This window comes from Ambystoma mexicanum, chromosome 2q (assembly GCF_040938575.1).
Source record: "Ambystoma mexicanum isolate Mex_15411 chromosome 2q, UKY_AmexF1_1, whole genome shotgun sequence".
Classification (NCBI taxonomy): Eukaryota; Metazoa; Chordata; class Amphibia; order Caudata; family Ambystomatidae; genus Ambystoma; species Ambystoma mexicanum.
In genome coordinates, this window is record NC_090924.1 from 911897047 (window position 1) to 911910801 (window position 13755).

A 13755-nucleotide genomic window follows, 5' to 3' on the forward strand; every position below is an offset into this window, starting at 1 on the left:
ATGCATCGTGTGCTGGGGTGTTTCAAAACGTCCCACAGCCAGACCAGTCCCAATAACATCGATACAATTAGAAGAACAAACTATTAAGGGTATAGTTACAATATGGAGCGAGGGGATGCAGAGGCTGCGGAAATAGGGTCGGGAGGGACAGATGCACTCGGGCCGGCTCAGTCATGTGCGGGGAGGGCCTTGGGCGAGGAGGGCCTGGGTGTGTGATGGCCCCTCTGCCCCAGGCCAGGGGTTCCCGTGTTTCTGCTTCTGGTTGGATTGGGTTCTGACCTTCTAAAATGCGACCGAACATTCTCTTGTACTTCGGTTAGACAACTTGACCAAGTGGCTGAGAGCTAATGACATCTAACTAATCCGACCTGCTTGACCTGACTGTCCCTACTAGCTTTCCACCTGCATGCCCCAGTTCTGATACCACATTCTGTATTTTACTCCATTGTATATTACTGTACCTATTCCACTGTATATCACCTCCACATTGTGAATATTCCTGTACCTTGATCATTCTTGCTTATTGTATACTGTATTATGACCATGCACATGTACCTGTATATATTTTATTTATGGCAGAATGTATTATGTTTATGTAATTGTACCTGTAACAAAGCTGAGCATATTCTTGTCTTGTGCGCCCTGATGCTCCAGGGCCTGGCGCGCCCTACAAATAATAAACTAAACTAAACTAAACTAAGAGTAAATATTACCACCATTGATGAACACAATAACAGATGTTGGATGATTTAGGGCAAGTACGTACCCATGCTGACATGGATGGAGAAGGATGAAGACCCAATGAGCATACTGCCGCTGTCTGCACCTAAGCTATGCTACCAATACAGAGGAGAAGTGGACGTGGGATACAACACCAACTGTGCCAGCGTGTTAGAGCTACCAGAGGGGGGAGCAGGAACAGCAGTATTAATGGACCACTACTGGGCCTGCGGAAACAAGGCATACCACACGCTGCCCCCTCTGTGGAACGGTATATGCACAATGGTACACATTAATGTACCATCACTAGTGGTGCCCCAGAAACATGTGAACATGGCAAACTTCCCCAAAATGGATGAAGGAAACAAGAGGAAGAAGAGATCGGTACAATCTCAGAGGGGGTCAGACAACGAAAACAACAACAACAATAATGTCCTGAACAGAAAAAAGAGACAAGGAGAACCTCCTACAGGAAATTACCTATGGGGAAGGTCGGAAACAGCACTTACTTCAATCCCACCAGAACACAGACTATTCAGCAGAGCAGCAATGTTTTTCTCGTCAATAATACACCCTGGACTACAAGCTTATGCAAACGCAAAATGGCTCCAGATAACCCGATGGGAGCTGATGATGACAATTAATTCTACAGTAAATGGATTCAACACAATAAAAGAGGAACTGCGAGCAGTGAGGATGGTAGCACTACAGAACAGATACGTATTAGATCTCCTTGCAGCAATGGAGGGAGGAGTTTGCACAAAGATAGGACAATCATGCTGCACATTTATTCCTGCTAACGATGCCGACAATGGTACACTCACCGAAGCAGTATCACAACTGGCCCAGATGCACTCCAAAATGATGGAAGAAAGTAAAGGAGTGAAGAAGGATGACAGCTGGTTTTCATTGTTATGGTCATGGATGCCATCATGGCTGTCGGACGGGCTGAAGATTATAGTTGGATGTATAATACTGGCTGGAGCTGCACTGATCATAATAAGGTTCTGGAAAGCCCGGAAAGCATGCACTACAGACGAAATGATCGAAATGGTTGGTATGCACCCCTTGATGCCAACTGATGATGGCCAGCACACAGACACAATAGTAAAGGAAAGAGAAAAACTGCGCAAACAGATCATCACCAACCACCTGGACCCGCCATCCGTGAAGCTCGAAAACCCAAGAAACCCAAGGAGCTACATCGGAAAATGGGTATACTGCACACCGGGAGGAAGTTGTGTGTACATGTATTGGTCATTTGAGGACCATGTCAACCACTATGGACACCTGGGAGGAGTAACTAAAATATGGAGAGTAAGAGGAGATAAGGAAAAGGATATGTTTGTGGTCGACAAGTCGACCAGAAGGGGGACTGAAGTGGGAGAATGGGAGAAAAGACTCCCCCCAATCTCCTCGCGCCCCTGGTCTAGCGGATCGCGACCCAGACACCCGCCACGAGATGAATTTGCCTACCTACCAGACAACCAAATACCCTGGTACAGGAACATACGGATGTGCCCATCAGCCTGCCCACCAGCCTGCCCTGCTCAAGCCGACACCTGCGGCATGGATGAACTTGTCATGATCACTGCTTCCAAGGAGCTAGGACCAGCCCAACGTCCTTGGAAGCAGGCCCCTAACCTTCATCCTAGGCACCAGCCGGTCCCCACTGGGACCTTTTGGACCTTGTCCTGGCGCCGGTGGCACCAGGCTCATCAAAGTCACTGGTCCCGGCACTGGAAGCGCCGGGCTCATAATTTGTATGAAGATGCTTGGGTGGACTTACCTGCAGCAGACCATGCTGCTTACTTACCAGCCACATAGGAATCCTCTGTGAGCCGGGACTACTTTCTTACCTGGGTAGGGCAAGCTCCACTCCCTGGATACAACACTGGAACTCTCATGGAACAGGAACTCTTTTCTTACCTAGGCGAGGCCGTGGAGGAAGACGCCTCATCACTCCAAGGCTATTTAAACCACACCCGATTGATGAAACGTGCTTCGCGTTATTCTGCATCTGCAGCAGAACGCTCACCGTGTCTGTTCCGGTTTTCTTCTTTCCGATCCTGAACCTGCAAGAACAAACGCTTACCATTCCTGTATCCAGCCTTCAGTAGCACCTGCAAAGACAAGAAACAACAGGTTAGCACGGCAACCTTCACGCGCAGCGCTTTCCGCACCTGATCCATCGGCAGCTACCATCTCTTCACGCTGCTCCTCCGCCTGTGAAGACAAAAGCATAGTTATTCCTGTGTGGAATTATTTACAGGCACTCCGCGAATTCCGGTTTTCTTCAACGCTGCAATCCTGCACCTGAAAGACAAAAGAAGAGACAGTTAGAGAGCTTTTGAAAAGCAGGCAACCGGCATTTACTTACGCATTTCCAAGCGCGTCATTCCAAGACTCTGGCTCGAACTTCGGCTTTCTTCACACCATCTTCTACCTCAAGAGCCCTGCAAGACAAATAGAAAAAGCATTATACAGAGCCCTGTTCCACATTAACGTGCCCACGCACCTAAAGACTGTAAGGACTTAAAAGGTGTCCGGAAATTCACCGTTCGTGCAGTTAACGACGGTAGCAATCCTCTGATGTCAAGAGGCCTACGTTTCACCCAGTGAAGGAACTGGCAATGGCACCCTGCACCAGACGCAGATGGAGAGTCCAGCATTCACCTATCTAAGGTGAGCACGTTGACCTTGGGGCTCCACGGAAAAGCGAGGAAGGGAAAGGGAGAGAGATACCCGACAACCCCAGATCATTAACCCCATATTCTTTCACCTGCAGATATCTCACTCTTCGAGTTAGACACACAGTGCGAAGAGGCTCAGCCCCGGAAGCCAATCGAGTCCTGCACTTCACTTTTCGAGTCACAGACACCATCCTGCCAAGACCGGCGCCTCCGTGGGAATCAGGTGAGCGTTACAGAACTCGACTAAACCTTTCAACAGTAAATAAAGACATCGTTAGAGATGCCATGATGACCTAGCCAACTGTCAGAACACCCGTGCAACCATGCATACTTGACACCCCCACACCAATCCACACAAAGAACATATTCAGTGCTATGACGTAGGTGATGGACACACCCACTGACGCGCATCTTTATTATTTTTCACATAGTTTTTTCAAAATGCAGAAACGCAAGGCGCACAAAGCACTCATCTAAAATGCTTGCTGACGCTTCTCCTAACCCTTGCATTGTGATGAAAATACAACGAAGAAATGATACTGCCTATGAAGCAATGTGATACCGCAACTTAAAGTACCATGCATTAAACATCCCCACCTATGCACCAGGCCCAAGTAGGCCGCAAGCAAGAGCCTCCACAAACATTGAACGAGCAAGAGTACAATTGCTGACCCTGCAGAACGAGCCCAGCGAGAACTGACAGCCAAGGGGGCAATGTTGCAACTCGCATGTCACAAGCCAAAGCCAAGATCACACCTGCAAGCTAAGCCAGACACACAGTGGAAAATACAACTTTAAATGTGCAGAATTCTGTCTCAACCACGGTCTCTCCTCACGTGACCAAGCGAAACCTGACAGGGTGCCAGACCCAGGAGGGAGAAGTCGCCTGGGTCCCACGTTTGAGACACAGGCTGCAACAATGAAATGACCCAATGGACACCTACAGCGATGGGAATGGTCTGCTCTCAGGCATATGAGCAAATCCACGCATTGTCTGCACAAACACATAGTTACATATTGTTGCAAATGACAGGTACACTGCAAGCTGGGAACAACGATGGTGCCAGGCTGGGGGGCTCGCGAGTGGACCAATCAGAACATGGGGCACTCATCACTGACGCCATTAACCATAGCCAATCATTAGGGGTCTTCGTGTAACCATTTTCAAGTATCTAATAGAAGGAAAAACCCAAGTATACCACCTGACTGACCCTTAACCACTAACAGCATTCTCTATACGTATGCTATACTAACCCTACCACTCGATGAACCAATCCAGAGTGGCGACAGGTTTTTTGCTAACTTTCCCAGGTGACGCAAGTAGCGCGTTATACCGAGGCAAAAAGGGGCCTGCGAGCCCCACGAATTTCGAGAGTCTGGACAGACGCGTACGATCCTAGACCCAACCCTGCCGTTATTCAATAAACAGCAGAACCACCTTGCTTCTTGTGTGTGTCTCATACTCATTTTTGGGATACGCGGGAGGAGTTGGGGCCTCCCAGCCCGGAGGTCCGCGGAAGGCCCAGCCGACCCCGGGAGAAACCCCCCGACACTACTCTTGTGGATGATGAGGCACTTTCTGATTTTCAAATGACAAACACTGACATTATCCAAACCTGTAGCCCCATACTTTGCGGGAGCCTGCTGTAAGCGATATTCCATCAACACTACAGCTAAGTCAATGCCTAGTCTGGGATGCTGAGGAAAACCCTTATTAATGTATTTTTATATCCAGTTCAGTACTCTGGATGACAACCCTTGTATAACACCCCCCTCTTACAACCCCCCTGACCCCACTGAGCCAAGAAGTAGGTTTGTTTTGCAAATTAAAAGGTTTATTTGAAAAATTAAACAATATATATATATCACACTTTTATAATAAATTAATATCTGATAGTACACTTAGACGTATGATGTTGATGAACAATGGGTAATCTGGCACTAGCACACTTCTTTACAATCAATGAGGAGTTAGTATAGGATGGATAAAGTAGCAAAAATACTTTTATGGTTTCAAGTGAAAAGCAATGAGGAATAAAATGCAGTACAGCAATACTTGATATGATTTTAGCAAAAGATAAGATAATCACTTTTTCTCTGGCAATTCACCCCCCTCCCCTATGCAATGTAAGAAATGGAAGGAGATGGAAAGAGGAGCACACAGTTCTCAGGAATGCATTCAAATACAATACGAAATTCAGTTCCCCCCAGCCAGCTTAGAGGAAACATGTAGGAGTTTGAAACACAGGCCCAAAATGCTTTTTAATTGTGATGGCAATGGATGGGAAAATGTGCCAACTGATTTTAATTCCCTCTAGAGATTCAGGGTGAGTGGGAGATGCGTGTTGGTATTAGTTCAGGCTCACTTTAGCAATGCTCTATGAGTTATTACCAAGTTGCAAACAGATTTTAACAAAAGAAAGAATGGAGCTGCTGTTTTGACAAGTGGAGAAATTGAGCCAAAATCGCAAATCGCGGTAAATTTCGCGAGTGCGTGTCTCGCGATTACGGAAAAAGTATAGGGAGTAGGAAGTCTAGGTTCTAAGCTTTCAGAGGAAAGTTAAATCTTGTTCCTAGCCCAAACGGTTCCAGAGATACGGACGATTAAATAAAGGTAGTTTTTCGGATTTAAAGTAAACTCAAAATGACAGGTGACAGCTTGCAGCTGCAGAATTGACAGGTGACAGTTGTGCAGCTTTAAAAATGACAGATGAAACGATTCTAGGAGGCAGCTCTACTTAGGTTAAAATAGTTTGGATTAGATTATTTTAACTAAGAGATTGGTTCTGCGCAGTTCTGCTAGGTACTCACAATATAAATTTGAACTAGGCCTCGTCATGGATCTGGTCAACACGTCTGGCTGTGGTTCTGTCTGCTCGGCGGGTCAATCAGGCACCGGTTCTGCTCACAGCGATCTGGGTCAGCTCTGCTCTGCTGGTCTAGCCTCTCTGGATTCTGGATGTAACACTGCTTTCTGGGTACTGCTACAGGTTCTTGCAAAAATTATCGGCAAAACTTCAAACAGCTCGCCCGGCTGTTGAATAGTTTGGTTAGTTTTGAGGCCTGCTGAAGAGAATTCAGCTGGTGGATTCAGGCCTCTCTGCTACAAATTATGGAGTTAATTTCTGCTACAGGTTCTGGAGATTGATAGATTTGAAGTCTGGATCTCTGGATGTGAAGTCGTCGGTCAGCATGCTCCGCAGCAAATGGAATTGAATGTCTCTACCTGTCCCAGCAGTCTCTTTTTATGTGTTTTGGAAAGTGGGTGTGTGCGTTGGTTATAACTAAACCTGCCCCTCTCACTTATCATTGGCCAATTCCTCCTCTCTCCCTTGATTGGGGGAAGGAAATGTGAGTCAGAGTGATGCTGTAGGTTTTAGGTCAGAGGAACCTCCCCTTGTCAGATTGCACACAAATCTATTTCTGACCCAAATACATATTTATCTATGTACCATTTTTCTAATAGTATAGGTCCAGTTAACATATTTTCTGTAGCACCAAACCATCCGATCCCTGTCTTTGTACAATGTTGTGTCCACTGATGACAGAATTCTCCCCTTTTCATCCAGATAACGACCTCTAAACCTTTCCAGATTGTACACAAATGTGCACCAGGGATATGGGTTACAGATGATAAAGTGTCAGATTTTTAACATGCATACATTTGGAGTGAGACCCTATTTTCCGCTTGCAACCCCCCAGAATACACCACAGGGTCATAACGCCTCTTAAAATGTTCACAGAAAAATCACAAAAATAATGATATTACTTATATAATTCTGACAAGTCTGCACTATGAGTTATCTATCTTTTTAAAACTATGCTCTGGTCAAAAAGGGGTGTGGCTTCCCACATCACAGGGTGGAATAACTGGTGTATCCACTTCCCCCAAGCCAGCTTGTTCACAGAGGCACAGCTGCCCCCCAGTTTCTCCCAAGAGGAAGCTATTTTACGACGCCCCCAATATAACATTTGCCTGAGTCCAGGACAGGCCTTTGTTCAACTCCCTGTAGTCCCCAGCTGCTCCACCCCTAATCTAATAAGAGAGGTGACAACTCCTTTTGGCAAGGGGCAGCAGGATGCAGCTAGGCCTGGGAAGAGTGGCTGTTGATACAGTTTCAACTCCTGTCGGGGGTAGTTGTCAGGCAGAATCCAGTTTCATTAAGCCAGGTTTCAGCTAAATGTCACTTTTTGTTCCCAGTTTTCTACATTCAAATCAAACTGACAGTTTGTACATATACATTAAATAATTACTCCCTTCAAGTCATTTCAGAATATAGTTTTACATTGTATCCACCTCTTAGCAAGTCTTTCCTTGGCCTGGTTTTGTTTCATTCGTTCAGTTTACACAAAAGTCTGGTGGTTTTAAAACGCCGGCTTTCTGATAGTGGTGAGTACTGGTAATGCAACCATTTTTGGGATTAAGAAAATTAATTCCCCACAGTTCTGAATTGCTTTTTGGCAATCAGCATTGCCATTACCAATGGTTTCAGGCTACTGTGTGTGTAGCCCAATGGTGGTTTTAGGCAGTGCCCTCCTGTACTCACAACATAGGCAAAAATGGGTGGCAGCCTATTCTTCATGTTTTCCCTGTGCACTCTCTGGGGAGTTCTGGCCATCATTATGTTGTCCATGCCAGTACTGCACAGTTTTATGGTAGGGCTTGGATGCATGGGTAAAAACATCCCACACTGCCCAACTTTTCTGGTGGCCCTCTCCCCCCACCCCAAGTGGATGGGGGGCATCTCATGTAGCCTTTCCTGGGGGCAGAGGCCCCTTCCTAGGAGCAGAAATCTGCCCCTAGGGAGGGCTGCATGAGCTGTCTCCCCCTTCCATTTTGGGTGGGGGGGGAGAGGGCCACCCCTTTTCATTGGGAATTCTCCTGGTGGTCTAGTCGGCCCACTCACCCCCCAATTCCTCCCATGTTTTGTTTTTCTTTATCTTCTTTTGTTTGGGCCCTTCCCTAGTGGCGGATGGGCATTCATTTGCCCCAGGGGGGCCCAAACCTGCAGCCTCATCCTTTGGGGGCCTAACCACACTAGTCTGGTGGCCCTCTCATCCCACCCCAAATGGATGGGGGCATCTCATGTAGTGCTCCCTGGGGGCAGATGCCCCTTCCTAGGGGCAGAAATCAGCCCCCAGGGAGGGCTACATGAGGTGCCCCCATCTGCTTGGGGTGGGGGAGAGGACCACCCCCTTTCCATACAAAATGTACCTGGTGGTCTAGTGGGGGGGGCACTCCCCCAAAACCACCCATTTTGTACATTTATTTTTATTTTTGGTTTGGCCCCTTCCCTAGGGGCCGATGGGCTCCCATCTACCCCAGGGGGGCCCAAACCTGCAGGCCCCATCCTTTGGAGGCCTGCCCACACTTCTCTGGTGGCCCTCACCCCCCACCGCAAATGGATGGGGGGCATCACATGTAGTCCTCCCTCAGGCAGATGCCCCTTCCTAGGGGCAGAAATCTGCACCCAGGGAGGGCTACATGACGTTACCCACATCCACTTGGGGTGGGCGGGAGGAGAGCTTTCCATACAAATTTACCTGGTGGTCTAGTTGGGAGGGGCACTCCCCAAAACCATCAATTTTTATTTATTTGTTTTACATTTTTGGTTTGGGCTCTTCCCTAGCGGCAGATGGCCCCCCATCTTCCCCACGGGGCCACCCATCTGCCTCATGGGGTCCCAAACATGCAGCCTCATCTATTGGGGGTCGGGAGGGAGAGGACCGCTTACAGGGTAAGCAGCCCCCTCACCCCGCCCACGTCACAAACACACACATTCCTTTTTTATTCAAAGAACAACCTTTACATTTGCAATACAAATTCAATATCAGGAGCCCTCATCAATGCTAGGTCCCTCATAGCACATAACACGGAAATTGCCGACCTACTTGCAATGAATAAGCTCGATCTCCTCGCTGTCTCTGAGACCTGGCTCCATGATGCTGCAGGTCCTGCACTTATGATTGCCATACCAGACAACTATAATATACTAAGAGTTGATCGACCTAATTCCAGAAGAGGTGGCCTGGCCATCATTGCCAAAACCAAGCTAGCCGTAAGACTGACCCCTCCTCTAGCAATCACATCATGTGAACTCCTCTCTGCTAAAATACCTATCTCTAATAATAGTGCACTAACTGTACTCTTAGTGTACAGACCTCCAGGCCCACTAGGTAGCTTTGAAGAAGTCCTATCCAGTCTCCTCATGAATAGCATCAAAGACACCACCCAACTCCTATTACTAGGAGATTTTAACTTGGGTTTCAATGATGTGAACGATAAACAGGCCCATTCTATCCAATCAATCCTAGTCGATCATGGTCTTACCCAAAAAGTCTCAGTCTCCACACATATAAAAGGACGTACTCTAGATTGGATAGCCAATCGTAACTGCGACACCACCATCACTAATATTGATCCACAAACTTGGACTGACCACCACCTCATCTGCTTCTCAGCCACTATAGATCCCCCTATGCTAACGAGAAGTAAAAAAAGATATTACCGTGGAAAAACTACTCCCACTTCTACCAGCTCTCACCGATAGCACTATCAACTCAGACCCAAACACACTAGTTGAGACATTCAACAAGTCCATGGCCAAAACTCTGGACATAATTGCCCCTATCAAACTTCGCAAAAGCAAACGAGAATCTCACCTCAACTCATGGTTCACCCCTCACCTTAAAGAATTACGTATCCAAAAATGCAAATTCCAAGCTATCTGGAGGCATACACCTTCAATTGAGAATAAAGTCCTACTTGACAATTTTGCTAAAAAATATAAGAAAGAAATTGTCCAAACCAAAAAAGACACATTTAATGAGAGAATTAGTAAAGCGAACTCTAATTCAAAAGAACTCTTTTCCATCCTCTGGGAAATGGAAAACCCAATTGCTCCCACAGACAATGTCCCCAAGGACAAACCATGGTGCACTAGCATCCAAAATGCCTTAGCCAATAAAATCACAACCCTACAATCTAAAATCGCAATGAAAAAAGCCTCCTTGAGTTCTATCGGAACACACACCACCCTCCTGACAGATACACTGAGCACAACGTCACAAAGTAACTGCCTACCATTCAGTTTCACCAACATATCCATACTGGAAACTGAAAAGGTCATATTATCCCTCAAACCATCTAACTGCCAAGGTGACAGTTGCCCCGCGCAAGTTATTAAGGATGCAGCTAGAGATCTAGCTCCCTTCATATCTAAACTAATCAATGCCTCCTTCAGCTCCAGCATTGTACCCACCAACCTTAAGGAATCATGGGTACTGCCCCTCCTCAAAAAGCAGACCCTTGACCCAGCCATCCCCACTAATTATAGGCCCATCACCACGGTCCCATTTCTCCTTAAAATTATTGACAGAGTAGCCTACCTCCAGATCCAAAGCTATTTGGAGTCAAATCAATTACTAGGATCACGACAATCAGGTTTCAGACCACTACATGGTACTGAAACGGCCCTAATTGACCTTAAAACACAAATCGACGAGTTGAAGGATAAAGGTAAAACAGCTATGCTCCTCCTCCTTGACTTATCGGCGGCTTTTGACCTGGTGAATCATGCAGTGTTATGCATCCATTTAGCGTCTGCCGCCCATTTCTCAAGTGAAGCTATAGCATGGGTACAATCCTTCCTAGCTAACCGTACGATGAGAGTGTTCTCCCCCCTAGCTTCAGCGGATCCAATACAAATCACCTTTGCCATCCCACAAGGTTCATGTGTCCCCCCCACAATGTATAATATGTTCACTAAGCCACTCTTCCACAAACTTGACAGACTGGGGGTAACTTACACCAATTATGCGGACGGCACGCAGATCCTCATACCACTATCTGGCAACTTTGTTGAAGACACAGCTTTAGTAAATAAGATGTACCTCGTCATTCAGGCATGGATGGCCTCCCACACCTTCTGCCTGAATGACGACAAAACACAGATACTGATTTTGGGTTCCGACTCTAACCTTAAAAAACTCAGCCCCAACTATCCCGCCTTCAACATAGATGGCAACATAATTAAAGTGGCAACCAAGGTAAAAACACTAGGTTTCTACCTTGATTCCACACTATCTCTTAAAAAACAACTCAACACCTTGGCTTCCTCTACAGCGTATACCTGCAAACTAATCAGGACCTGTAGGCCCTACCTCTCTAAAACTAATTGTATCACACTAGCCAACGCACTAATAATGTCCAAGTTGGACTACTGCAACGCCCTTTATGCAGGTGCCAATAAAACTGTCATAAACAAAATGCAAATACTGCAAAATAATGCCCTTAGAGCAGCCCTGGACATACCGCGTAGAGTTCACATCTCTCACATTAGGAAAGACCACCACTGGTTAAAAATCAGCGACAGAGTGCTTCTCAAGACACTATCGCTTACACACAAAGGACTGAACAACACTGCACCTCCTTACATCTCGGCTAGACTAACCAGAATGTCCTCCAGTCATCACACCAGAGCCTCTTGCCATTTCCTACTAGAAACTCCCAGATTCAAGTGAGCTAAATCGGGCGGTGCTAGTTTCCCAGTTAGAGCCGCCCAAGCCTGGAATGCACTCCCCATTGCATTAAGAGCCAATCTACCCTACTTTAGATTTGGATGCAAGGTGAAAAGTTGGCTTTGGGCCAACGACAAATAACAAACTGAGCCACTGCACTCTACTGCCATGATGACAGACTATCTCATCGCCCACCCTTGGTCGCGAGACACCTTCTTCTTGTACTTCTGGTATATTTGTACTGTATAAATGCTATTATGATATGTATTGCATCAGCTGTCTGTATCCTCTGTATGTAACCTAAGCTTAAGTAATCTTGTATATGCTGCGCCCGGCTACCCCAGGGTTTGGAGTGCATTATCAAATAATAAACATAAACATAAACATAAACATAATATTCCTCTTGATATATAACCTATTTTCTGTTACTTACTCTCATACGTTGCCCCTTGTGCTGGCAGAAATGCTCTCATCCTGCCTACTGTGTCTCTCTCATTTCTGGCCCTGACAATAGCATGTTCTACTGTGTGCCATTTTGTTTCCTGTAGCCTCTCCTCTGCTTCAAATGGACTATATATGTAACATGTCCTCACTCTACATGTGCCCTTGTGTTGTCCCTGCAAGGCATTGGGTTACTGTTGCTTAATTCTGGTGCTATTCTTGCATTGTAGGAATATTGTCTCATATTGTGGTGACATACATATGTACAGTGTGTGCTGGCCCCCCTCTGTGGCCATAAAGTGACCAAACCAGATGGTGATACCCCTCCACTTCTGCATATTTGTGCATGATACCCTCTTTTTCCACATGTCCAACATTCAACATTATCTCCACGTAATCTTTGTTTCCTTCCGTCAATTCCTTCTCCACATCTCTTACCTAAATCCATTTCTCCTACCTCTTTAATAGTTCCCTCTCCATTTGGGATAATACCTGTACTCCTCTCCCTGTATCATATCCCATTGGTCCTATCTGTTGGTATCCTTGCTCATACTGCACTTTAATGTCCCTTACACTGCAATCTTTGCACTTTCTCTCTTTCTCTGTCTTCTACTTATTTACTTTCCTTCTACTTGTTACAATTCTACAAAAATGATATATATATATATCTTTTTTCTGGGCCATTCACCCTTAATAACTCTGCCTGTGTGCGATCAGCGAGGCCTTTGTTTATTATATAATCCCGGCCTGGCACAACCAGGAGCCCTTGTAGCCATTACTGTGTCATTGTGTGTTGGAAAAACATCGGGCAAGGCATCTAGTCTTTTTTAAATTATGGTCCAGCAATATACCTGAACTCTAAAAATGGTTTCCCTTTCTTGATCAAATATCCTTCTCCCTATTAATGTGAGTATTCTATGCCCACTGTAGTGAGCATTTCTGGTAAATGTACTCTGTCTGCTTTGGTAATAATCTTTTCAATGTGTTCTGATTCTCCCTTTACTAATACTAACATTTATTTTGAAAGAAAACACTCTGCAAACATCTTTGCTTTAAACTGCTATATATAGAAAATATAAAAATGTAAAACCTATTTATTCAACAATAAATGCTAGCGATCTATAACAACAATAACATAACATTTCTTCATTCTCTTCTCCGACATCCTATTTTCATATGCACACTTTTTTGTGCCCAAGATCAAACACACCGAAAAAGAGATCTGCCCTTTTTAATGATCTTCTCCATAGTCCACTTCTCTTCTAAATCCACAGAATACACCGTAGGGGAAAAATACACAGCTGCCAGCTGCTCTCTATCTTGTTAAGAATTCACTATAATATACACGTTTTTGGAATGCTCCACCGTTTGCTTCACTGCC